This window comes from Cherax quadricarinatus, chromosome 32 (assembly GCF_038502225.1).
Source record: "Cherax quadricarinatus isolate ZL_2023a chromosome 32, ASM3850222v1, whole genome shotgun sequence".
NCBI classification, from domain to species: domain Eukaryota; kingdom Metazoa; phylum Arthropoda; class Malacostraca; order Decapoda; family Parastacidae; genus Cherax; species Cherax quadricarinatus.
The window spans coordinates 35,997,552-36,024,176 of NC_091323.1; the positions used below are offsets into that span (position 1 = coordinate 35,997,552).

General features: G+C 44.3%; 2 protein-coding genes across 5 annotated transcripts in view; one reads left to right on the plus strand and one right to left on the minus strand.

Annotated features, from left to right (window-relative positions):
• Positions 1 to 2,090, minus strand: part of Sqor (Sulfide quinone oxidoreductase) — a 51,826-nt gene extending 49,736 nt beyond the window's left edge. For both annotated transcript variants that reach the window (XM_070090698.1, XM_070090696.1), the window contains exon 1: positions 1,948 to 2,090. The gene's annotated coding sequence lies outside the window, so the exon portion shown is untranslated. The remainder of the gene's footprint in view (positions 1 to 1,947) is intronic.
• A 16,793-nt stretch (positions 2,091 to 18,883) lies between these two features.
• The window catches only part of LOC128690204 (uncharacterized), a 36,479-nt gene continuing 28,737 nt past the window's right edge, over positions 18,884 to 26,625 (plus strand). For 2 of the 3 annotated variants that reach the window (XM_070090699.1, XM_053778765.2), the window contains exon 1: positions 18,884 to 19,019. The gene's annotated coding sequence lies outside the window, so the exon portion shown is untranslated. The remainder of the gene's footprint in view (positions 19,020 to 26,625) is intronic. The other variant, XM_053778766.2, reaches the window with a different exon arrangement.

Below are 26,625 nucleotides of genomic sequence, written 5' to 3' on the forward strand. Positions count from 1 at the left end.
CTAAAGTCAGTACCTGACCAGCCGGGCTGTGATTCGTACGTCGAGTTGCGTGCGGCCAACAGTAACAGCCTGGTTGATCAGGCCCTGATCCACCATGAGGCTTGATCACAGACCAGGCCGCGGGGGCGTTGGCCCTCGAAACCCGATGTACGAACCGCAGCCCGGCTGGTCAGGTACTGACTTTAGGTGCCTGTCCAGTGCCTGCTTGAAGACAGTCAGGGGTCTATTGGTAATCCCCCTAATGCATGCTGGGAGGCAGTTGAACAATAAATGTCAGGGGCCCAAGAGAACAGTCTTGGGCCCCTGACATTTAATGTGTTGTCTCTTATCGTGGTAGTGGCACCCCTATAGTAAAAATTCAACGCAATTAGCCTAGGATAATCCAAGAGTAATAGCCTAGGATAATCCAAGAGTAATTAGTCAAGGATAATCCAAGAATTAGCCAAGGATAATCCAATCGAGTAATAAGCCAAGGATAATCCAATCGAGTAATTAGCCTAGGATAATCGAAGAGTAATTAGCCAAGGATAATCCAATAATTAGCCTGGGAAAATCCAACAGAGTAATTAGCCTGGGATAATCCAACAGAGTAATTAGCCTGGGATAATCCAACAGAGCAATTAGCCTAAGATAATTCAACAGAGTAATTAGCCTGGGATAATCCAACAATTAGCCTGGGATAATCCAAGAGTAATTAGCCTGGGATAATCCAACAGAGTAAAACACGACTCATTTCCGCTGGTACTGAATCTGCGCAATACCAAGATTGTGTACGAGCGTTGTGTTGTATGAGCTTGGTAAGTCATTCAAGCACTTGTCGGTATTGTGGAGCATTAAATATAATGATACTCGTTTATCACAGCAACACCACTACAGTAGCTGCAATAACCGTGTTTCCTGAGGTGGCTTAAAGCTTGTGTTGTGCTAGTTGTCAAGACAATCTAATGTCAGTTTTAGCAGTGTAGTTTGATATGGAGTGAGCAGTACTGTGTACTGCTTTTATGTTTAATAGATATAAAGATAAGAATATAGGAAGTATACTGTATTTATGGCGAAGCACTAAACCCACAGGAGTCATTCAGCGCTTGGGGAAATGGAAGGCATTCAAGATCGATTCAAGGTCTTGGAGCACACGTTCATTCCTTAGATCAAGAGCCACTCACCATTATCAAGGAACCTCCCTAGTTAGTTTAATATGTTTATTATGCACCCCATACCCATCCTGTGGGCGGTAGTCAAAATATTACAGAGGTACATAATTGGTCCAGGGACTGGACTCCAAAGGTTTTTATAGCTGAGCAAGTTACAAAGGTAATGAACTCACAATTTACAAAGGTAATGAACTCACAATTTACAAAGGTAATGAACTCACAATTTACAAAGGTAATGAACTCACAATTTACAAAGGTAATGAACTCACAATTTACAAAGGTAATGAACTCACAATTTACAAAGGTAATGAACTCCAGGTAGGTCTGGTCACAATCATGACAAGTTACAAAGGTATTTACAGATTACAGAGGTACGTAATGGGTCCAGGGACTGGGCCCCCAAAGTTTTGATAGCTGAACTTGATGAGGAATAACATGGACAGTGTTGCTTAATAATCGAGTTATAGTGATACTTGGTTAAGGTGGGTAGTTGAAACAGAAATGAGACAGTAATCAGGTCTGATTAAAGGAAATAGAATAGATGCAATTTCTGGTAGTAATAACCCTTCATTAACATCGAAGTGAGCACCTCCTTGATGTAACATTATGTATATATTACTTATATATGTACCCGGACCTCATCTACGCGTTTTCTTTACTCAAGTTTACATCTCTCTGCTTCCACAAACTTCTACTGCATAATTCTCAGTTTCTAGGCAGTGTTCTGAGACACTGTAGTTGACACAAGAAACTCAACACACCATCACCACAATTGTATTTTGTAGTATAGACTTACGTTAGCCAGCAAATTAAGCGGAGCCAAGCACTATGTACCCGGTCTCCTCGATGGTCCAAGCTACACTGAACTGTGAATTGTCAGGATTCAGGGGCTGCTGGAGGAGGTTACCTTTGTAAATTGTGAATTCATTACCTCTGTAACTTACTCAGCTATCAAAACTTTGAGGTCCAGTCCCTGGACCCATTATGTACCTCTGTAATCTTTTGACTACCGCCCACAGGATGGGTATGGGGTGCATAATAAACATATTAAACTAACTGAATGGGGAGGTGAAATAGGTGATGTGGGGAGAGATGAAATGGGAAGGTTTAAGGTGATGAAGTGGTGACGTGAAAGTTATTTATTTAGGCACATTATACTTAGTGTATATTACGTAAGATAACCCAACAACGTTAAGGTGACTTATTTCCTCTAGGGTCCTTGTACTTAATTTCCATTGAGGTGAAGCTGGGAGAGGAGAGGTAGGGGGAGATGAAAGTGGAAGGTGAAGTAGGGAAAGGCGAAGTAAGGAGAGATGAAATGGGGAGCTGAAATATGGAGACGAAATAGAGAGCTGGAGTAGGGAGACGAAATAGGCAGGTGGAGTAGGGAGACGAAATAGAGGTGGAGTAGGGAGACGAAATAGGCAGGTGGAGTAGGGAGACGAAATAGAGATTGAGTAGGGAGACGAAATAGGCAGGTGGAGTAGGGAGACGAAAGGGAAGAGGCTAAGTAGGGAGAGATGAAACGGGGAGAAATGAAGCATGGAGACGAAATAGGGACATGAAACAGGGTGAGGTGAAACAGGGTGAAGCGTAAGGCAAAAAAACCATTAAAAGACTTGAAAAAAATGAAACTAAGAATTAGTCTTAGCTGTCCTATTTAAGTTTGCATATGACATTACAGATAGAATTTCCGCCATATTGGCTGTCAAACTTGTGCAGTGATATTAAAGTGTCTCTTATGAGTCGTAACAACGATATTAATAATAAGAATAAGAAGAAGAAGAAATTTAATGGGTATACAAAAATTTTGAAGAATTCTTACATTAAATTTTATTTGTAATATACGTTCTAAGTCAGAACGCTTATTACATAATTAAATTAAAAGGCATAATACCGTGACTGGAACAATACACAGATAACGTTCCATTATTTGACTTAAATAAGTTTCACTCTCCTAAGAGCAGGTTATTTATGTTACGTGGTTTACTGCCCACACAGATTAGACAAGTACATAAGTGAGTGTGTGACTTGCCTCAGGCAGGTCCAAGTTACACATAGCAACAGCAGCATGTATTGTTTATTGTGCACCAGCAGCATGTGTTGTTTATTGTGCACCAGCAGCATGTGTTGTTTATTGTGCACCAGCAGCATGAGTTGTGACTGGTGTTTGTGCACAAGCAGCACATGTTGTGACTGGTGTTTGTGCACCAGCAGCACGTGTTGTGACTGGTGTTTGTGCACCAGCAGCATGTGTTGTTTATTGTGCACCAGCAGCATGTGTTGTGACGCGTTTGTGCACCAGCAGCATGTGTTGTGACTGGTGTTTGTGCACCAGCAGCACGTGTTGTGACTGGTGTTTGTGCACCAGCAGCACGTGTTGTGACTGGTGTTTGTGCACCAGCAGCATGTGTTGTTTATTGTGCACCAGCAGCATGTGTTGTGACGCGTTTGTGCACCAGCAGCATGTGTTGTGACTGGTGTTTGTGCACAAGCAGCACATGTTGTGACTGGTGTTTGTGCACCAGCAGCACGTGTTGTGACTGGTGTTTGTGCACCAGCAGCACGTGTTGTGACTGGTGTTTGTGCACCAGCAGCATGTGTTGTTTATTGTGCACCAGCAGCATGTGTTGTTTATTGTGCACCAGCAGCATGTGTTGTGACTGGTGTTTGTGCACCAGCAGCACATGTTGTGACTGGTGTTTGTGCACCAGCAGCACGTGTTGTGACTGGTGTTTGTGCACCAGCAGCATGTGTTGTTTATTGTGCACCAGCAGCATGTGTTGTGACTGGTGTTTGTGCACCAGCAGCACATGTTGTGACTGGTGTTTGTGCACCAGCAGCATGTGTTGTTGTTCACCAGCAGCATGTGTTGTGACTGGTGTTTGTGCACCAGCAGCACATGTTGTGACTGGTGTTTGTGCACCAGCAGCATGTGTTGTTTATTGTGCACCAGCAGCATGTGTTGTGACTGGTGTTTGTGCACCAGCAGCATGTGTTGTGGCTGGTGTTTGTTCACCAGCAGCATGTGTTGTTTATTGTGCACCAGCAACATGTGTTGTGACTGGTGTTTGTGCACCAGCAGCATGTGTTGTGGCTGGTGTTTGTTCACCAGCAGCATGTGTTGTTTATTGTGCACCAGCAACATGTGTTGTGACTGGTGTTTGTGCACCAGCAGCATGTGTTGTTTATTGTGCACCAGCAGCATGTGTTGTGACTGGTGTTTGTGTGCCAGCAGCACATGTTGTGACTGGTGTTTGTGCACCAGCAGCATGTGTTGTGACTGGTGTTTGTGTGCCAGCAGCACATGTTGTGACTGGTGTATGTGCACTAGCAGCATGTGTGTGTGTGTGGTGTATGTGCACTAGCAGCATGTGTGTGTGTGTGGTGTATGTGCACTAGCAGCATGTGTGTGTTTATTGTGCACCAGCAGCATGTGTTGTGACTGGTGTTTGTGCACCAGCAGCATGTGTTGTTTATTGTGCACCAGCAGCATGTGTTGTGACTGGTGTTTGTGCACCAGCAGCACATGTTGTTTGTGCACCAGCAGCATGTGTTGTGACTGGTGTTTGTGCACCAGCAGCATGTGTTGTTTAATGTGCACCAGCATGTGTTGTGACTGGTGTTTGTGCACCAGCAGCATGTTTTGTGACTGGTGTTTGTGCACCAGCAGCATGTGTTGTTTATTGTGCACCAGCAGCATGTGTTGTGACTGGTGTTTGTGCACCAGCAGCACATGTTGTGACTGGTGTTTGTGCACCAGGAGCGCATGTTGTGACTGGTGTTTGTGCACCAGCAGCATGTGTTGTTTATTGTGCACCCGCAGCATGTGTTGTGACTGGTGTTCGCGCGCCAGCAGCACATGTTGACTGGTGTTTGTGCACCAGCAGCATGTGTTGTTTATTGTGCACCAGCAGCATGTGTTGTGACTGGTGTTTGCGCACCAGCAGCACATGTTGTGACTGGTGTTTGTGCACCAGCAGCATGTGTTGTTTATTATGCACCAGCAGCATGTGTTGTGACTGGTGTTTGTGCACCAGCAGCACATGTTGTGACTGGTGTGTGTGCACTACCAGCATGTGTTGTTTATTGTGCACCAGTAGTATGTTGTGACTGGTGTTTGTGCACCAGCAGCACATGTTTATTGTGCACCAGCAGCATGTGTTGTGACTGGTGTTTGTGCACCAGCAGCACATGTTGTGACTGGTGTTTGTGCACCAGCAGCATGTGTTGTTTATTGTGCACCAGCAGCATGTGTTGTGACTGGTGTTTGTGCACCAGCAGCACATGTTGTGACTGGTGTTTGTGCACCAGCAGCACATGTGACGTGTTTGTGCACCAGCAGCACATGTTGTGACTGGTGTTTGTGCACCAGCAGCACATGTGACTGGTGTTTGTGCACCAGCAGGATGTGTTGTTTATTGTGCACCAGCAGCATGTGTTGTTTATTGTGCACCAGCAGCATGTGTTGTTTATTGTGCACCAGCAGCATGTGTTGTGACTGGTGTTTGTGCACCAGCAGCACATACCTGGAGTTTACCTGGAGAAAGTTCCGGGGGTCAACGCCCCCGCGGCCCGGTCTGTGACCAGGCCTCCTGGTGGATCAGAGCCTGATCAACCAGGCTGTTGCTGCTGGCTGCACGCAAACCAACGTACGAGCCACAGCCCGGCTGATCAGGAACTGACTTTAGGTGCTTGTCCAGTGCCAGCTTGAAGACTGCCAGGGGTCTGTTGGTAATCCCCCTTATGTGTGCTGGGAGGCAGTTGAACAGTCTCGGGCCCCTGACACTTATTGTATGGTCTCTTAACGTGCTAGTGACACCCCTGCTTTTCATTGGGGGGATGGTGCATCGTCTGCCAAGTCTTTTGCTTTCGTAGTGAGTGATTTTCGTGTGCAAGTTCGGTACTAGTCCCTCTAGGATTTTCCAGGTGTATATAATCATGTATCTCTCCCTCCTGCATTCCAGGGAATACAGGTTTAGGAACCCCAAGCGCTCCCAATAATTGAGGTGTTTTATCTCCGTTATGCGCGCCGTGAAAGTTCTCTGTACATTTTCTAGGTCGGCAATTTCACCTGCCTTGAAAGGTGCTGTTAGTGTGCAGCAATATTCCAGCCTAGATAGAACAAGTGACCTGAAGAGTGTCATCATGGGCTTGGCCTCCCTAGTTTTGAAGGTTCTCATTATCCATCCTGTCATTTTTCTAGCAGATGCGATTGATACAATGTTATGGTCCTTGAAGGTGAGATCCTCCGACATGATCACTCCCAGGTCTTTGACGTTGGTGTTTCGCTCTATTTTGTGGCCAGAATTTGTTTTGTACTCTGATGAAGATTTAATTTCCTCATGTTTACCATATCTGAGTAATTGAAATTTCTCATCGTTGAACTTCATATTGTTTTCTGCAGCCCACTGAAAGATTTGGTTGATGTCCGCCTGGAGCTTTGCAGTGTCTGCAATGGAAGACACTGTCATGCAGATTCGGGTGTCATCTGCAAAGGAAGACACGGTGCTGTGGCGGACATCCTTGTCTATGTCGGATATGAGGATGAGGAACAAGATGGGAGCGAGTACTGTGCCTTGTGGAACAGAGCTTTTCACCGTAGCTGCCTCGGACTTTACTCTGTTGACGACTACTCTCTGTGTTCTGTTAGTGAGGAAATTATAGATCCATCGACCGACTTTTCCTGTTATTCCTTTAGCACGCATTTTGTGCGCTATTACGCCATGGTCACACTTGTCGAAGGCTTTTGCAAAGTCTGTATATATTACATCTGCATTCTTTTTGTCTTCTAGTGCATTTAGGACCTTGTCGTAGTGATCCAATAGTTGAGACAGACAGGAGCGACCTGTTCTAAACCCATGTTGCCCTGGGTTGTGTAACTGATGGGTTTCTAGATGGGTGGTGATCTTGCTTCTTAGGACCCTTTCAAAGATTTTTATGATATGGGATGTTAGTGCTATTGGTCTGTAGTTCTTTGCTGTTGCTTTACTGCCCCCTTTGTGGAGTGGGGCTATGTCTGTTGTATTTAGTAACTGTGGGACGACCCCCGTGTCCATGCTCCCTCTCCATAGGATGGAAAAGGCTCGTGATAGGGGCTTCTTGCAGTTCTTGATGAACACAGAGTTCCATGAGTCTGGCCCTGGGGTTAGTTTAATATGTTTATTATGCACCCCATACCCATCCTGTGGGCGGTAGTCAAAAGATTACAGAGGTACATAATTGGTCCAGGGACTGGGCCTCAAAGTTTTGATAGCTGAGCAAGTTACAGAGGTAATGAATTCACAATTTACAAAGGTAATGAACTCACAATTTACAAAGGTAATGAACTCCAGGTAGGTCTAGTCACAATCATGACAAGTTACAAAGGTATTTACAGATTACAGAGGTACACAATGGGTCCAGGGACCGGGCTCCAAAGTTTTGATGGCTGAACTAGGTACAAGGTAATGAACTCAGAAGTTACAAAGGTAATGAACTCACAAGTTACAAAGGTAATGAATACTGTAAGAATGGTTACTTACGTTTGTACATGGCTGCAATCATGAACAAATTTTAGAGTAATGAGCAATTCACACTTCCACACCCGGTCACAACTGTAGTGAGTTATTGGTGCAAATGTTGATTGCTGAGTCTCTCTCTCACACACACACACACACACACACACACACACACACACACACACACACACACACATACAAATTCATACACACACACACATAAACACACACACACACACACACACACACACACACACACACACACACACACACACACACACACACACACACACACACACACACAAACTGTGTGTGTATGAGTGTGTGTGTGTGTGTATGAGTGTGTGTGTATGGCCCTGGGGCAGAGTGCATGGGCATGTCATTTATCGCCTGTTCGAAGTCATTTGGCGTCAGGATAACATCGGATAGGCTTGTGTTAATCAAATTTTGTGGCTCTCTCATAAAAAATTCATTTTGATCTTCGACTCTCAGTCTGGTTAGCGGCTTGCTAAAAACTGAGTCATATTGGGACTTGAGTAGCTCACTCATTTCCTTGCTGTCATCTGTGTAGGACCCATCTTGTTTAAGTAGGGGTCCAATACTGGACGTTGTTCTCGATTTTGATTTGGCATAGAAGAAATACTTTGGGTTTCTTTCGATTTCATTTATGGCTTTTAGTTCTTCCCGCGATTCCTGACTCCTAAAGGATTCTTTTAGCTTAAGTTCGATGCATGCTATTTCTCTGACCAGTGTCTCCCTACGCATTTCAGATATATTGACCTCTTTTAGCCGCTCTGTTATTCTTTTCCGTCGCCTGTAAAGGGAGCGCCTGTCTCTTTCTATTTTACATCTACTCCTCCTTTTTCTTAGAGGAATAAGCCTTGTGCATACATCGAGTGCCACCGAGTTAATCTGTTCTAGGCATAAGTTGGGGTCTGTGTTGCTTAGTATATCTTCCCAGCTTATATCGGTTAGGACTTGGTTTACTTGGTCCCACTTTATGTTTTTGTTATTGAAGTTGAATTTGGTGAATGCTCCCTCGTGACTAATCTCATTATGTCGGACTGGTGTTTGTGCACCACATGTTGTGACTGGTGTTTGTGCACCAGCAGCACATGTTGTTTATTGTGCACCAGTGGCATGTGTTGTGACTGGTGTTTGTGTACCAGCAGCATGAGTTGCTTATTGTGCACCAGCAACATGTGTTGTGACTGGTGTTTGTGCACCAGCAGCACATGTTGTGACTGGTGTTTGTGCACCAGCAGCATGTGTTGTTTATTGTGCACCAGCAGCATGTGTTGTGACTGGTGTTTGTGCACCAGCAGCACGTTGTGACTGGTGTTTGTGCACCAGCAGCACATGTTGTGACTGGTGTTTGTGCACCAGCAGCATGTGTTGTTTATTGTGCACCAGTAGCATGTGTTGTTTATTGTGCACCAGCGGCATGTGTTGTGACTGGCGTTTGTGCACCTGCAGCATGTGTTGTTTATTGTGCACCAGCAGCATGTGTGACTGGTGTTTGTGCACCAGCAGCACATGTTGTGACTGGTGTTTGTGCAACAGCAGCATGTGTTGTTTATTGTGTACCAGCAGCATGTGTTGTGACTGGTGTTTGTGCACCGAGACTGTTCAACTGCCTCCCAGCATACATAAGGGGGATTACCAACAGACTCCTGGCAGTCTTCAAGCTGGCACTGGACAAGCACCTAAAGTCGGTTCCTGATCAGCCGGGCTGTGGCTCGTACGTTGGTTTGCGTGCAGCCAGCAGTAACATCCTGGTTGATCAGGCTCTGATCCACCAGGAGGCCTGGTCACAGACCGGGCCGCGGGGGCGTTGACCCCCGGAACTCTCTCCAGGTAAACCAGCAGCACATGTTGTGACTGGTGTTTGTGCACCAGCAGCATGTGTTGTGACTGGTGTTTGTGCACCAGCAGCATGTGTTGTGACTGGTGTTTGTGCACCAGCAGCATGTGTTGTGACTGGTGTTTGTGCACCAGCAGCATGTGTTGTGACTGGTGTTTGTGCACTAGCAGCATGTGTTGTGACTGGTGTTTGTGCACCAGCAGCATGTGTTGTTTATTGTGCACCAGCAGCATGTGTTGTGACTGGCGTTTGTGCACCAGCAGCATGTGTTGTTTATTGTGCACCAGCAGCATGTGTTGTGACTGGTGTTTGTGCACCAGCAGCACATGTTATTTATTGTGCACCAGCGGCATGTGTTGTGACTGGCGTTTGTGCACCAGCAGCATGTGTTGTTTATTGTGCACCAGCAGCATGTGTTGTGACTGGTGTTTGTGCACCAGCAGCACATGTGACTGGTGTTTGTGCACCAGCAGCACATGTGACTGGTGTTTGTGCACTAGCAGCATGTGTTGTTTATTGTGCACCAGCAGCATGTGTTGTGACTGGTGTTTGTGCACCAGCAGCACATGTTGTTTATTGTGCACCAGCGGCATGTGTTGTGACTGGTGTTTATTGTGCACCAGCAGCATGTGTTGTTTATTGTGCACCAGCAGCATGTGTTGTGACTGGTGTTTGTGCACTAGCAGCACATGTTACGACTGGTGTTTATTGTGCACCAGCAGCACATGTTGTGACTGGTGTTTATTGTGCACCAGCAGCACATGTGACTGGTGTTTATTGTGCACTAGCAGCACATGTTGTGACTGGTGTCTATTGTGCACTAGCAGCACATGTTATGACTGGTGTTTATTGTGCACTAGCAGCACATGTTGTGACTGGTGTTTATTGTGCACTATCAGCACATGTTGTGACTGGTTTTTATTGTGCACCAGCAGCACATGTTGTGACTGGTGTTTATTGTGCACTAGCAGCACATGTTGTGACTGGTGTTTATTGTGCACCAGCAGCACATGTGACTGGTGTTTATTGTGCACTAGCAGCACATGTTGTGACTGGTGTCTATTGTGCACTAGCAGCACATGTTATGACTGGTGTTTATTGTGCACTAGCAGCACATGTTGTGACTGGTGTTTATTGTGCACTATCAGCACATGTTGTGACTGGTTTTTATTGTGCACCAGCAGCACATGTTGTGACTGGTGTTTATTGTGCACTAGCAGCACATGTTGTGACTGGTGTTTATTGTGCACTAGCAGCATATGTTGTGACTGGTGTTTATTGTGCACTAGCAGCACATGTTGTGACTGGCGTTTACTGTGCACCAGCAACACATGTGAGTGGTGTTTACTGTGCACCAGCAACACATGTGAGTGGTGTTTACTGTGCACCAGCAACACATGTGAGTGGTGTTTACTGTGCACTAGCAACACATGTGAGTGGTGTTTACTGTGCACTAGCAACACATGTGAGTGGTGTTTACTGTGCACTAGCAACACATGTGAGTGGTGTTTACTGTGCACTAGCAACACATGTGAGTGGTGTTTACTGTGCACCAGCAACACATGTGAGTGGTGTTTACTGTGCACCAGCAACACATGTGAGTGGTGTTTACTGTGCACTAGCAACACATGTGAGTGGTGTTTACTGTGCACCAGCAACACATGTGAGTGGTGTTTACTGTGCACCAGCAACACATGTGAGTGGTGTTTACTGTGCACCAGCAACACATGTGAGTGGTGTTTACTGTGCACTAGCAACACATGTGAGTGGTAGCACAAACAACAATCAATGTAACAATGGGTCATGTGGTTAGACCTCAATCGACTGTATAATACATTAAGATATTAACTATTTTATACTTTAAAATCTCATAACTAATTATGTAGTACTCAGTGTAACGTCAATATTATCTTAATCTTTTTTTTTCTTATTACCGCCAAACAATGGTTACTTACTAGGTTACAATCTTATCCTTTGAGTCATTCATCTAGAAGTTCAAAGTGTAGATACGGTCTCAAGATTTCATTTATCTTATCATTAACAATGATTTATCATTTCCGCTATGGTTTGTCCTGATGTGTCTCTAAATGGTTAGAAACTTGGGTATTTTAAAATATAATGTTCGTGTAGTGGTCCTTAACCTGTTTGTGTTTACAGACGCCCATTGGTGTCCAGTGTTCCCATACCCGCCTTTATTAGGATGTCGAAATTGTCATCACTAGTCCTATTAGATGTCAAATAGCTTGGTTATATCTTACAAATTGATAACTAGGAATATCTAATAGTTTATTCTAATAAAAACTTTGTTTTAAACTTCAGATATGGAGTCCCACACCCCATTATTTGGGTCCCATACCCCTGAGGGTATGGGATGGCCCCTGATTAAGAATCTCTGTTCCAAAGTAAACCTGGAGTGCTTCGGGGGTCAACGCCCCCGCGGCCCGGTCTATGACCAGGCCTCGTGGTGGAGCAGGGCTTAATCAACCAGGCTGTTACTGCTGGAAACATGGAGACCAACGTATGAATCACAGCCCGGTTGATCGGGAATTAACTTTAAGTGTCTGTCCAGTTCCTTTTCATTTCATGTGATTGGCATCTCCTTACAAAGTAAACTGTGACAGATACTTATCTAGTATCCTAACTCTTCTGAACTGCTACAAAATTAGGCTATCAAGCTAAAAATAAATGAATAGGCTTTGAAAACATTTGGGGCCTACACTACGTAAATTGTTACACAATTCCTTTTACCTTTTTGAAAGATATTGTTTATATCTAAAACCTACATTCCAAAATATTAAGCCGATTCAAAAATAATATTTCCTTGACAGGTTTATAATGTGACCTTTTCATTACGATCAGTCTATTGGTTTACGGGATACCAGCGAGGTAGTATACACCCTGGGAGGTCAAATGCACTTATATAATCTAGCGTTAACTATTCTACTTTATATGTGGCCGAAATGTCTGGTATATAGGCTTTATCACGTCTATGATAAACTAGCCATTCGGTCACTTTAAGAAATAATTGGTTAAGACAACTCTTCGGTGGTCACCCACCACCCGTGCACAAGTATGCCTGGAATAAGTAAGTTCATTTAGGTATACACAAATACAGTTACATAAATTATCATACATAACATCACGTGTAGAGAACCTAGGTTAATGATACATACATACATAAGCTCATCACTGCACCACGCAGTAACAGGCAGGTATGTATAGTGAAAGATGGCAGTCAGCAGGATTCGAACTTACGTCAGGGAGACTAGCAAGGTCTCCCAAGTGACGCTCTAGACCACTCGGCCACAGATGCCTTCAAAAAGCTAATTAGCTTTCTGTACAAGCCATGTTTCTTCTCAGTCCGAGCACACTAGTGGGTCTCAAGTACGGTTTCAAGCTATTTCATTCTCCTCCTGTAAGCGATTTTTATATCAACGCTCCACGCAAAAACAGGCCGACAGCTTGAAACCATGCTTGAGACCTACTGGTGTGCCCAGGCTGGGAAGAAACATGGCTTGTAAACAAGGCTGCCTATCTTCTGAGGCATTTGTGGCCGAGTGGTCTTAGAGCGTCACTTACCTGGAGTTTACCTGGAGAGAGTTCCGGGGGTCAACGCCCCCGCGGCCCGGTCTGTGACCAGGCCTCCTGGTGGATCAGAGCCTGATCAACCAGGCTGTTGCTGCTGGCTGCACGCAAACCAACGTACGAGCCACAGCCCGGCTGGTCAGGAACCGACTTTAGGTGCTTGTCCAGTGCCAGCTTGAAGACTGCCAGGGGTCTGTTGGTAATCCCCCTTATGTATGCTGGGAGGCAGTTGAACAGTCTCGGGCCCCTGACACTTATTGTATGGTCTCTTAACGTGCTAGTGACACCCCTTGGGGAATCTTTATTTATTTAATTATTAATTTGAACATGATACAGTGAAGTACAAAGGAATACAGTTATTACAGTGCAACATGCCAAAGCCCCTTGTATGCAGAGCATTATGTGTAGGCTTAAAATTAACTTAGGATTAACTAAGCAATGATATATTCAGTGGTAAAAACATTATTGTAAACACATAACAATTTAGCACAAATGAGTATTACAAAGACAGGTCATAGGGTCATTTACTGTGTTGCTGAACATTCAGTAGAATGGAGTATTATGTTAGGTAATGTAATTAAAAAATAAAGTTTGATTGGGTCACAGGTTAGACATTTATGAGATACAATAATGAGAAACATTTATGAGATACAATTAATCAGATACAATTATTCAGTATTTATTTAGTTGTGGGTGAATAAGTGATTTTTGAGAAGAGACTTGAATTTATAAAGTGTTTCTTTTACATTCACAGGTAATGAATTCCAGATTTTAGGGCCTTTTATGTGCATTGAGTTTTTGCATAGCGCGAGATGGACACCAGGAACATCAAAGAGTGATCTATGTCTTGTGTTATGGTTATGCCAACTTCCTTGTTATGGGTTCGAATCCTGCTGACTGCGATCTTTCTCTATACATATGTGTATTTAAACATATACCTATGTATACATATGCACACATGCCTATTCACTTGAATAAATATGCAAAAGCATACGTCCATTCAAACACAAGAACACATACACGCACGGGCATATGAGCATATACACATGCACATACATATACATGCATATATGTGTACACATACATTTTTATATTTTTCATTCAAACTTTATGACCGTCCTTCATTATTCCTCTTGGGCACATCAAGGTGGAGGAGGCTGGGCTTACCAGATACCTTCATGGGATCTAATTCCTATCTGTACTACTTTATCTCTTCAAACTCATTTCTTAGTTTATTTCTTACAGTTTTTTTCATTCTACATTTTTTTTTTTGCTTAATGGTAATTTAGGCGAGGAGTCGACTTAAACCAACTTCCGGAGGCCTATGTGAGAGGGAGGCCGCGTTAGTTTTATGTATCTTTGTTAATAGTGGTGTTGTGAGGGAGTGTTGTAGTGATGGAGTAAGTGGGAGTGTTGTAGTGATGGAGTAAGTGGGAGTGTTGTAGTGATGGAGTAAGTGGGAGTGTTGTAGTGATGGAGTAAATGGAAGTGTTGTAGTGATGGAGTAAGTGGGAGTGTTGTAGTGATGGAGTAAGTGGAAGTGTTGTAGTGATGGAGTAAGAGAGAGTGTTGTAGTGATGGAGTAAGTGGGAGTGTTGTAGTGATGGAGTAAGTGGGAGTGTTGTAGTGATGGAGTAAGTGGGAGTGTTGTAGTGATGGAGTAAGTGAGAGTGTTGTAGTGATGGAGTAAGTGGGAGTGTTGTAGTGATGGAGTAAGAGAGAGTGTTGTAGTGATGGAGTAAGAGGGAGTGTTGTAGTGATGGAGTAAGTGGGAGTGTTGTAGTGATGGAGTAAGAGAGAGTGTTGTAGTGATGGAGTAAGTGGGAGTGTTGTAGTGGAGTAAGTGAGAGTGTTGTAGTGATGGAGTAAGAGGGAGTGTTGTAGTGATGGAGTAAGAGGGAGTGTTGTAGTGATGGAGTAAGAGGGAGTGTTGTAGTGATGGAGTAAGAGGGAGTGTTGTAGTGATGAAGTAAGAGGGAGTGTTGTAGTGATGGAGTAAGAGAGAGTGTTGTAGTGATGGAGTAAGAGGGAGTGTTGTAGTGATGGAGTAAGTGGGAGTGTTGTAGTGATGGAGTAAGAGAGAGTGTTGTAGTGATGGAGTAAGTGGGAGTGTTGTAGTGATGGAGTAAGAGAGAGTGTTGTAGTGATGGAGTAAGAGGGAGTGTTGTAGTGATGGAGTAAGTGGGAGTGTTGTAGTGATGGAGTAAGAGAGAGTGTTGTAGTGATGGAGTAAGAGGGAGTGTTGTAGTGATGGAGTAAGAGTGTTGTAGTGATGGAGTAAGAGGGAGTGTTGTAGTGATGGAGTAAGTGGGAGTGTTGTAGTGATGGAGTAAGAGAGAGTGTTGTAGTGATGGAGTAAGAGGGAGTGTTGTAGTGATGGAGTAAGAGGGAGTGTTGTAGTGATGGAGTAAGTGGAAGTGTTGTAGTGATGGAGTAAGAGGGAGTGTTGTAGTGATGGAGTAAGTGGGAGTGTTGTAGTGATGGTGTAAGAGGGTGTTGTAGTGGAGTAAGAGGGAGTGTTGAAGTGATGGAGTAAGAGGGTGTTGTAGTGGAGTAAGAGGGAGTGTTGAAGTGATGGAGTAAGAGGGTGTCGAGGTGGAGTAAGAGGGAGTGTTGTAGTGACGGAGTAAGAGGGAGTGTTGTAGTGATGGAGTAAGTGGGAGTGTTGTAGTGATGGAGTAAGAGGGTGTCGAGGTGGAGTAAGAGGGAGTGTTGTAGTGACGGAGTAAGTGGGAGTGTTGTAGTGATGGAGTAAGTGGGAGTGTTGTAGTGATGGAGTAAGTGGGAGTGTTGTAGTGATGGAGTAAGAGGGAGTTTTCTAGTGATGGAGTAAGAGGGAGTGTTGTAGTGATGGAGTAAGAGGGAGTGTTGTAGTGATGGAGTAAGTGGGAGTGTTGTAGTGATGGAGTAAGTGGGAGTGTTGTAGTGATGGAGTGAGTGTTGTAGTGATGGAGCAAATGGAAGTGTTGTAGTGATGGAGTAAGAAGGAGTGTTGTAGTGATGGAGTAAGAGGGAGTGTTGTAGTGATGGAGTAAGAGGGAGTGTTGTAGTGATGGAGTAAGTGGGTGTTGTAGTGATGGTGTAAGAGGGAGTTTACCTGGAGAGAGTTCCAGGAGTCAACGCCCCCGTTTCCCGGTCTGTGACCAGGCCTCATGGTGGATCAAGGCCTGATCAACCAAGCCGTTACTGCTGGCTGCACGCAATCTAACGTAGGAACCACAGCCCGGCTGGTCAGGTACTGACTTTAGGTGCTTGTCCAGTGTTGTAGTGATGGAGTAAGTGGGAGTATTGTAGTGATGGAGTAAGTGGGAGTGTTGTAGTGATGGAGCAAGTGGGAGTGTTGTAGTGATGGAGTGAGTGTTGTAGTGGTGGAGCAAGTGGGAGTGTTGTAGTGATGGAGTGAGTGTTGTAGTGATGGAGTGAGTGTTGTAGTGATGGAGTAAGTGGAAGTGTTGAAGTGATGGAGTAAGAGGGAGTGTTGTAGTGATGGAGTAAGAGGGAGTGTTGTAGTGATGGAGTAAGAGGGAGTGTTGTAGTGATGGAGTAAGAGGGAGTGTTGTAGTGATGGAGTAAGAGGGAGTGTTGTAGTGATGGAGTAAGAGGGAGTGTTGTAGTGATGGAGTAAGAGGGAGTGTTGTAGTGATGGAGTAAGAGGGAGTGTTGTAGTGATGGAGTAAGAGGGAGTGTTGTAGTGATGGAGTAAGAGGGAGTGTTGTAGTGATGGAGTAAGAGGGAGTGTTGTAGTGATGGAGTAAGAGGGAGTGTTGTAGTGATGGAGTAAGAGGGAGTGTTGTAGTGGAGTAAGTGGGTGTAGTGATGGAGTAAGTGGGAGTGTTGTATTGATGGAGTAAGTGGGAGTGTTGTAGTGATGGAGTAAGTGGGAGTGTTGTTGTGGAGTAAGTGGGAGTGTTGTAGTGATGGAGTAAGTGGGAGTGTTGTAGTGATGGAGTAAGTGGGAGTGTTGTATTGATGGAGTAAGTGGGAGTGTTGTAGTGATGGAGTAAGAGGGAGTGTTGTAGTGATGGAGTAAGAGGGAGTGTTGTAGTGATGGAGTAAGAGGGAGTGTTGTAGTGGAGTAAGTGGGTGTAGTGATGGAGTAAGTGGGAGTGTTGTATTGATGGAGTAAGTGGGAGTGTTGTAGTGATGGAGTAAGAGGGAGTGTTGTAGTGATGGAGTAAGAGGGAGTGTTGTAGTGATGGAGTAAGTGGGAGTGTTGTATTGATGGAGTAAGTGGGAGTGTTGTATTGATGGAGTAAGAGGGAGTGTTGTAGTGATGGAGTAAGAGGGAGTGTTGTAGTGATGGAGTAAGTGGGAGTGTTGTATTGATGGAGTAAGTGGGAGTGTTGTAGTGATGGAGTAAGAGGGAGTGTTGTAGTGATGGAGTAAGAGGGAGTGTTGTAGTGATGGAGTAAGTGGGAGTGTTGTATTGATGGAGTAAGTGGGAGTGTTGTAGTGATGGAGTAAGAGGGAGTGTTGTAGTGATGGAGTAAGTGGGAGTGTTGTAGTGATGGAGTAAGTGTCGTAGTGTAGTGAAAGGGAATGTTATAGTGGAGTGTGAAGGAATGTTATAATTATGGAATGAGAGGGAATGTTATAATGATGGAGTGAGAGGGAATGTTATAGTGGAGTGAGAGGGAATGCTATAGTGGAATGAGAGGTAATGTTATAGTGATGGAGTGAGAGGGAATGTTATAGTGGCGAGGGAACGTTATAATGATGGAGTGAGAGGGAATGTTATAGTGATGGAGTGAGAGGGAATGTTATAGTGGAGTGAGAGGGAATGTTATAGTGGAATGAGAGGTAATGTTATAGTGATGGAGTGAGAGGGAATGTTAGTGGAGAGGGAATGTTATAGTATGGAGTAAGAGGGAATGTTATAGTGATGGAGTGAGAGGGAATATTATAGTGATGGAGTGAGAGGGAATGTTATAGTGATGGAGTGAGAGGGAATGTTATAGTGATGGAGTGAGAGGGAATATTATAGTGATGGAGTGAGAGGGAATGTTATAGTGATGGAGTGAGAGGGAATGTTATAGTGATGGAGTGAGAGGGAATGTTATAGTGATGGAGTGAGAGGGAATGTTAGTGATGGAGTGAGAGGGAATGTTATAGTGATGGAGTGAGAGGGAATGTTATAGTGATGGAGTGAGAGGGAATGTTATAGTGATGGAGTGAGAGGGAATGTTATAGTGGAGTGAGAGGGAATGTTATAGTGATGGAGAGGGAATGTTATACTGATGGAGTGAGAGGGAATGTTATAGTGGAGTGTGAGGGAATGTAGTGAGAGGGAATGTAGTGACAGGTAGCATTGCAGTAAGTGATGGAGAGAAAATGTTATAGTGATGGAGTGTGAGGGAATGTTGTAGTGATGGAGAGGGAGGGAATGTTGTAGTGATGGAGAGGGAGGGAATGTTGTAGTGATGGAGAGGGAGGGAATGTTGTAGTGATGGAGAGGGAGGGAATGTTGTAGAGCTGGAGTGGGAGTGTAGGAGTAAAGGAGTGTAGGAATGATGGAGTGAGTGAGAGTGTAAAGGTGAAGAAGTATTACAGTGATGGAGTGTTATAGTGATGGAGTGTTATAGTGAGGGAGAAGTGCCAGCTCCTCACCCTAACCTCCATCACTTGTGTATATGATGTTCCTACCATCAACCCCACCCCCTTCAAATTGCAAGCATATTTCCATTTAATGCCTCTATTAAACCAAATCAACAAGTCCCAATCAAGCAAATTAATCATCAACACATATTTTTCATGTACTGAGCATCGTCACGTGTAAATAATAAAGAAGAGTAAGGCAAAAATTGATGGAATAAGAGAAGGAGGGTGGTGAAAGGAACAGCTGCTATGCGCAGTACTAAAGATGGTCAGTGACTTTACAGATGTTACGCGAATAAGGAAAATAATACGTCAAGTTTACAGGTAAGGAGTAGCCTCATGGCCACCAATATGTCACCTACACGGGCTCCTGGCCTTCAGGAATGACGGGTAGGTAGCAGAAATGGCGTTTATAGCCCGTGAGCTGGAAAAAAAGTGGGAATATTGGAGACCGGTGATGTGGGTCGGGAGGGCAACTGCGGTGGTGAGGGCGGATTTCTTGTGTTTTCTTCCATCATTTTGCTGAGTGTCGGGGTTAATATACTTGTTTGATGGCGGGTGAAGTTTGGGAGAGGGTGTCAGGAGGGTGTTGTGTTGGTGGGTGGTGGGGTGGTGGTGATATTGTTGGTGTTTTGTTGGTGTGAGGTGTGTTGGAGGTGAGGGTGAGTGGCACCCTGGCTTACCTGCCCTCCCACACTCCCTCCCTCCCACATACCCTCCCTCCCACACTCTCCCTCCCACACTCCCTCCCTCCCACATACCCTCCCTCCCACACTCCCTCCCACATACCCTCCCTCCCACACTCTCCCTCCCACACTCTCCCTCCCACTCTCCCTCCCACTCTCCCTCCCACACTCTCCCTCCCACACTCCCTCCCACACTCTCCCTCCCACTCTCCCTCCCACACTCCCTCCCACATACCCTCCCACACTCCCTCCCACATACCCTCCCTCCCTCCCACACTCCCTCCCTCCCACATACCCTCCCTCCCACTCTCCCTCCCACATACCCTCCCTCCCACATACCCTCCCTCCCACACTCCCCTCCCACATACCCTCCCACACTCCCCTCCCACATACCCTCCCACCCTCCCACACTCCCTCCCACATACCCTCCCTCCCACCCTCCCACACTCCCTCCCACATACCCTCCCTCCCACACCCTCCCTCCCACATACCCTCCCTCCCACACTCCCACATACCCTCCCTCCCACACTCGCTCCCACACTCCCTCCCACACTCTCCCTCCCTCCCACATACCCTCCCACACTCTCCCTCCCTCCCACATACCCTCCCTTTCACTCTCACATTCCCTCCTTCCCACATACACTCCCTCCCACATACTCTCCCTTTCACACTCACATTCCCTCCTTCCCACATACCCACACTCCCTGCCTCCCACATACCCTCCCTTTCACACACTCACATTCCCTCCTTACATACCCACACACTCCTTCCCACATACCCACACTCATTCCTTCCTACACATCCACACCTTTCCACATACCCACACTCACTCCTTCCCACATACCCACACTCCTTCCCACATACCCACACTCACTCCTCACATACCCACACTCACTCCTTCCCACATACCCACACTCGCTTCTTCCCACATACCCCCATTCACTCCTTTCCACATACCCCACTCAATCCTTCCCACACCCACACTCCTACCCACATACTCCTTCCTACATACCCTCCTTCCTACATACACTCCCACATGCCCAACCTCCCACACTCACTCCTTCATACTAACCCTCATATACTCCATACTCTCCTTCATATAATCCTTCATACCCACCCTCATATACTTCATACTCTCCCTCAAATACTTCATACTCTCCCTCAAATACATACTCTCCCTCAAATACTTCATACTCTCCCTCAAATACTTCATACTCTCCCTCAAATACATACTCTCCCTCAAATACTTCATACTCTCCCTCAAATACTTCATACTCTCCCTCATATACATCACACACTCCCTCATATACTTCACACTCTCCCTCATATACGTCCCATATTCCCTCATATACGCCCCACATTCCCTTATATACATCACACACTCCCTCATATAAATCACACACTCCCTCACACATCACACTCTCCCTCATACATCACACTCTCCCACATATACTTCACACTCTCCCTCATGTATGTCCCACATTCCCTCATATACATCCCACATTCCCTCATATACATCCCACATTCCCTTATATACATCACACACTCCCTCATATACATCACACTCTCCCTCATATACATCACTCTCCCTCATATAATTCATACTCTCAATCATATACTTCATACTTTCCCTAATATGCGCCATATTCACCCTGTCAGGGGCCCAAGACTGTTCAACTGCCTCCCAGCATACATAAGGGGGATTACCAATAGACCCCTGGCTGTCTTCAAGAAGACACTGGACAGGCACCTAAAGTCAGTACCTGACCAACCGGGCTGTGGTTCGTATGTCAACTTGCGTGCAGCCAGCAGTAACAGCCTGGTTGATCAGACCCTGATCCACCATGAGGCCTGGTCTCAGACTGGGCCACGGGGGCATTGACCCCTGAAACCCCCTCCAGGTAAACTCCAGGTCATGGACTCCATGCCCACCCTCGTATACTCTATACCAACCCTCATATACTCCTTACTGTCCTTCATAGACTCTTTCATACTCACCCTCATATGTTCCATACTCTCCTTCATACCCACCTCATATAATTCATACCCACCCTCATATAGTCCTTCATACACACCCTCATATAGTCCTTCATACACACCCTCATATAGTCCTTCATACACACCCTCATATAGTCCTTCATACACACCCTCATTAATTCCCCCTCACATTCTCATTCCTATAAATATTTCATCATATACTCCTTTATATTCCCCATTTACTCCCTCATATTCTCCCTTTACTCATATGTTCATTCATATATTTCCTTATGCCTTCGTGCTTACCCATGTTTCCTTCCTTGTGTGTTCTTTAATGCCCTTCGAACACTCCATCATATTTCTCCTTTTGTCTACTTGATGCCCATCCCTACACACACTCCCTCATATTCTTCCTTGCCCACGCTCATGTATTTCTTAATTGCTGCCTCCATGTTCTTTTTCATGCCCTCCCTCATATTCTTTCATGTTCTCCCTTATATTCTCCATATTTCGTCCCTCATGCTCATGCACCTTTTATTTATTATTATCTAATAATTTCACTTATAATCATCCTTAAATTCTCGTAACATGCATCATGCTGTACCCCATACCTCATGTCTTGCCTCATATCCTGTCTTATACTCTCATAGTGTCATATACTATCATGATCTGCCTCATACACCATCATGACCTGCCTCATACTCCTTCATGTCCTACTTCATGCCCTGCTTCATATACTCTCATGACTTACTACTAATGTTTTTCTTTATATCCTTCCGTATTTCCTCATGCATTCATTGATATAGTTCTTTATGCCATACCCTCCCCATGGCCTCATATTCCCTGGAGTTTACCTGGAGAGGGTTTCGGGGGGTCAACGCCCCTGCGGCTTGGTCTGAGACCAGGCCTCATGGTGGATCAGGGTCTGATCAACCAGGCTGTTACTACTGGCCGCATGCAAGCTGACGTACGAACCACAGCCCTGACGTATGAACCACAGCCCTAATACCATTCTTCATATATTCTCCTATTCTCTGGCTAATATGTCTCCTGATGCCCTCCTTTATATTTAATACCCTCTTTCATGTTTTCCCAAATACCCTCCTTCATATTTTCCTAAATACCCTCTCTCATACAATCCCTTATGTTGTACCTCATATTCCCTCATGCCCTCCCTAATATATTTCCTAATAGTTGTATTCCCTAATGGGCTCCTTTATATACTGTTCCTTAATGTGCTCCCTTCTTTATTCCCTTGTGCTCTCCCTCCCTCCGTCCTTCCTCCCTCACATGTTCCTTCATGCCCTCGGTGTATATACATCCCCTTGTATTCTTTTTATGCTCTTATATTTTTCAATGGCACTGTTTCATACTATGTATTCCTCATGCCCTCCCTCGTATAGCTCTCCTTTCATGCACTCCTTTATATTCTCATACCTCCCTTATACCTTCATAACCCTCCCTTATACTTTCACATGCTCCCATATACTTTCACATGCTCCCATATACTTTCATGCCTTCACTTGTACCTTCATGGCTTCCTTTATACCTTCATTATCTCCTTTATACCTTCATACACTCCCTTATACTTTCACATGCTCCCTTATACTTTCATGCCTTCTCTTATACCTTCATGAGTTCATTATTTCCCTGATAACTTCATGTCCTCCCTTATACCTTCATGTCCCCCTTTACCTTCATATCATCCTTAATAACTTCAAGTTCTTCCTGATAACTTCATGCCCTCCCTTATACTTTCATGTTCTCCCTTATACCTTCATGGCTTCTCTGTACCCTCCATTGTATCCTAATACCCACCCTAATACCCTCATTACTCATACCCTCCCTTATAAGTATACATACCTTTTACCCTTATATCCTCATACTCTCCCTTATACCCTCTTACTCTCCTCGTACACTGATTTCCAAAATCATTCTGTCTCTTACTATTATACACTTGATACCATTCCTCGTACAATCCCTCGTGTATGTAATTCCTTGTACCATCCTTAATGTAGTTCTACATACCATCCCTCAGGCAATTCCTCATATCCCTTGTGCACTTTATAGCATTCTTCATATCCCTCATACACTGCCTTATGCAATCCATCATACACTGCCTTTTACAATCCATCATACACTGCCTTATACATTCCTTCATACACTGCCTATACAATCCCTCATATCATTCCTCTTATGCTTCCTCATAGCATCCCTACTACACTTCCTCATAGCATCCCTTATACACTGCCTCCTATGCTTCTTACACTTCCTCATAACATCTCTCTTACACTTTCTCATAGCATCCCTACTATGCATCCTCATACTGTCCCTCATTCACTGCCTCATACCATTCCTCTTACACTTCCCCATAACATCCCTCATACACTATCTCATAGCTACCAAGCACTTTCACTGTTTTTCATCCTAATGGCATATAGGTAAAAACATGCCTAGTATCATCTCTTGCAAACATTGCCAAAATAAGACCTGGAAGATGTGGAAACATTGCATACAGATAACAACAAAGTCTTTTGTTGGCAAAGGAAAATATAATAGCACTTGAAATAAGCCGATTTTATTTAATCGAGTTATTCTCAGTTAAATCTACTTTATGCACTATAACTATGTGCTCGTAACTTCCGTGCACCTTGAGGGCCGTTGTAAAAGTTCAATGTGTGTTTATAAAGATCTAAGTAAGTTTATTTAGGTACAGGTACACATAAGTACAATGGTCATACCTAGTAGCACGTGTATATTACCTAGGCTGACTTAATGTTATGTTGACTGGTGACCAAGTCCTGCTGCTTATGTACAGAAAGAATGAGGAGCTCAGAGCATGCTCAGGATGCAGAATGCAAAAAGGCTCTCTCTTATAGATTGAAAGAAACATGTAAAAGACTTGACTCACGAAATCGTAATGACACGATTGCAAACAAACCATACCACGGGCGGGGATAGAACCCGCGATCAGAGAGTCTCAAAACTCCAGACCGTCGCGTTAGCCACTGGACCAGCTAGCCACAATAAAATTCGTCCAACTAGGTATATTTCTACACCATAGGAAGGTTAGCATAGGCACCACTGTGGCTAATGCGACGGTCTGGAGTTTTGAGACTCTGATCACGGGTTCTATCCCTGCCCGTGGTATGGTTTATGTAAAAGACTTACGGTATAGCTAATAATAATGTCAGATAATCTACTGTTTAGAGAGCACAATGAGGTAATTGCTTCAGAGGCCAGGAAAATGAAAGGTTGGCTTATGATAACTTGCAGCACAAGCAGCTGTGTTATTGGTGGTACTGTACTACTATACAGTGGACCCCCGGATATCAGCTGGTGCAGATATCAGCCAAATCAGATCTCAGCCGCTTTTTTGGCTGAAATTCTATCCTGGATTTCGGCCGGCAGCTCTGAAATCGGCTGCATTGGACGCGTCCACCCGCCACGCCTTGTGCGTGAGTCAGTCTGGCGGTCTCTCTCAATGATTGAGCAACACTCCGTGCACTCATCCAAACATTTCGTTATAATCCATTGTTTTTGTGGTTATTGAGTGCGACTGTGAAATAAGCCACCATAGGCCCAAGAGCTAACCACTGAAGAGCTGCAAGACCTTCATCTGCAACAGCAACAGACCACAGCTGAAGAAATTGGTTCAGAGGAGGAGGAAGAGAGAGGGAAGAAGATGCCTTCTTCAGCGATTGAGGATGTTTGTGCAAAGTGGAGGGAGGTGCAAAGTTTTGTGGAGAAATATCACCCTGACCAAGCTGAAACAAGCCATATCTGTAACATGTCCAGTGACAAAACCTTGTCTCACTTCAGGCAAATCTTAGAGATGCCAGATACAGATTTCTACGGACAGTTTTTTTGTGTGACAGGGGTGCAGTGACTCTCAAGCTTGTCCTAGTGCCAGTAAAAGACAGAAGGGAAATCATCCAGGATAGGGACTTGATTTACCCATTTCATTAGTCATTTTATTTAGTTCCCATTGTTTTGTGTATGTAAAACTATAGTTAATCTGTAAAAAATGCATTTTTTGTGTCTGGAATGGATTAATTGCATTAACATTAATTTTTATGGGAAATATTACTTCGGTTTTTGGCCTTTTTGGATTTAGGCCGACCTTTTGGAACGGATTATTGTTAAAATCCGGGGTTCCACTGTACTATATTCAGAGTGTTACTGCAATAAAATATCACAGGTAGTGTGTTTCCATGTACGTACCTAACATGTACTCAAATCACTTATACTCTCTCTCATTTAGACTGTTCTGTGTTCATAGCTCCTCTCAAGGCAGGAGAGACATCAAAGCTAGAAAATGTACGGAGATCGTTACCTGCCTTCATTTTCATTGACTTAATAGGGAACATTTTGGGTCACCTGGAATGCATTCTCAGCAAAGAGACTTGGTAATATATACGTTCTCTACTTGAAAAATACTTGAGGACCAAGTCTTCATGTACAGTTGTAACATCTTACAGTACATTACTTGCTGCTAGCCAGTGTGCTAGTATCAAAAAGACAAAGGGAGAGGGTAGTACTACAGTCCTAAAACAGTAAGCAAGTTTATTTAGGAACAGGTACACTCAAGTATAATTATCATACATAGTGTAAATTACCTAGGATAACCCAAAAAAAAGTCAGACTGATTTATTTCCATTGTACAGCCTCTCCCCACTTAGGGACGTACTCGTTTACCGATGCTTTGGACTTAGACAGGCTCTCTGACCAGTATTCATACTTAAATAATGTATATTAGAGCTGATTTCCTCTATTATTTTTATTTCAATATTTCAATATACAGTACACTACTGTATAAACATTTAAAAATATGCCAGAAATGTTATAAATGGTGCAAAGGTGACATTAGAACAATATCAAAAATGGTTGACACAAACTCTCTATTATTATAGTATGCTCCTCACTTAGCAACGAATTTGTTTAACGACATGGTCTTAGGAACGGAACTCTGTCGTTCAGTGAGGAGAGGCTGTACTATGTCTTTAAGGTTGAATAATGGTTTAAGAATGTAATCTTTGCCCTTGATGCATTCAATAAAGTATGAATACAATGTCTAAGAGGCAGCATACTGTTCTCTATATAGATTTCAGCCTTTTGAAAATGCTGTGTTACAGATTGATTAGTTGGCCTCCTCCCTCCTCAACCTGTACTTTAGTACAAGTCTAGTAAATTCTCAATTTAATGCTTTTTGGAAAAAATAAACAAAAACTCTTTGGATATTATTCTTTTAACTCCTTCATTTTTAA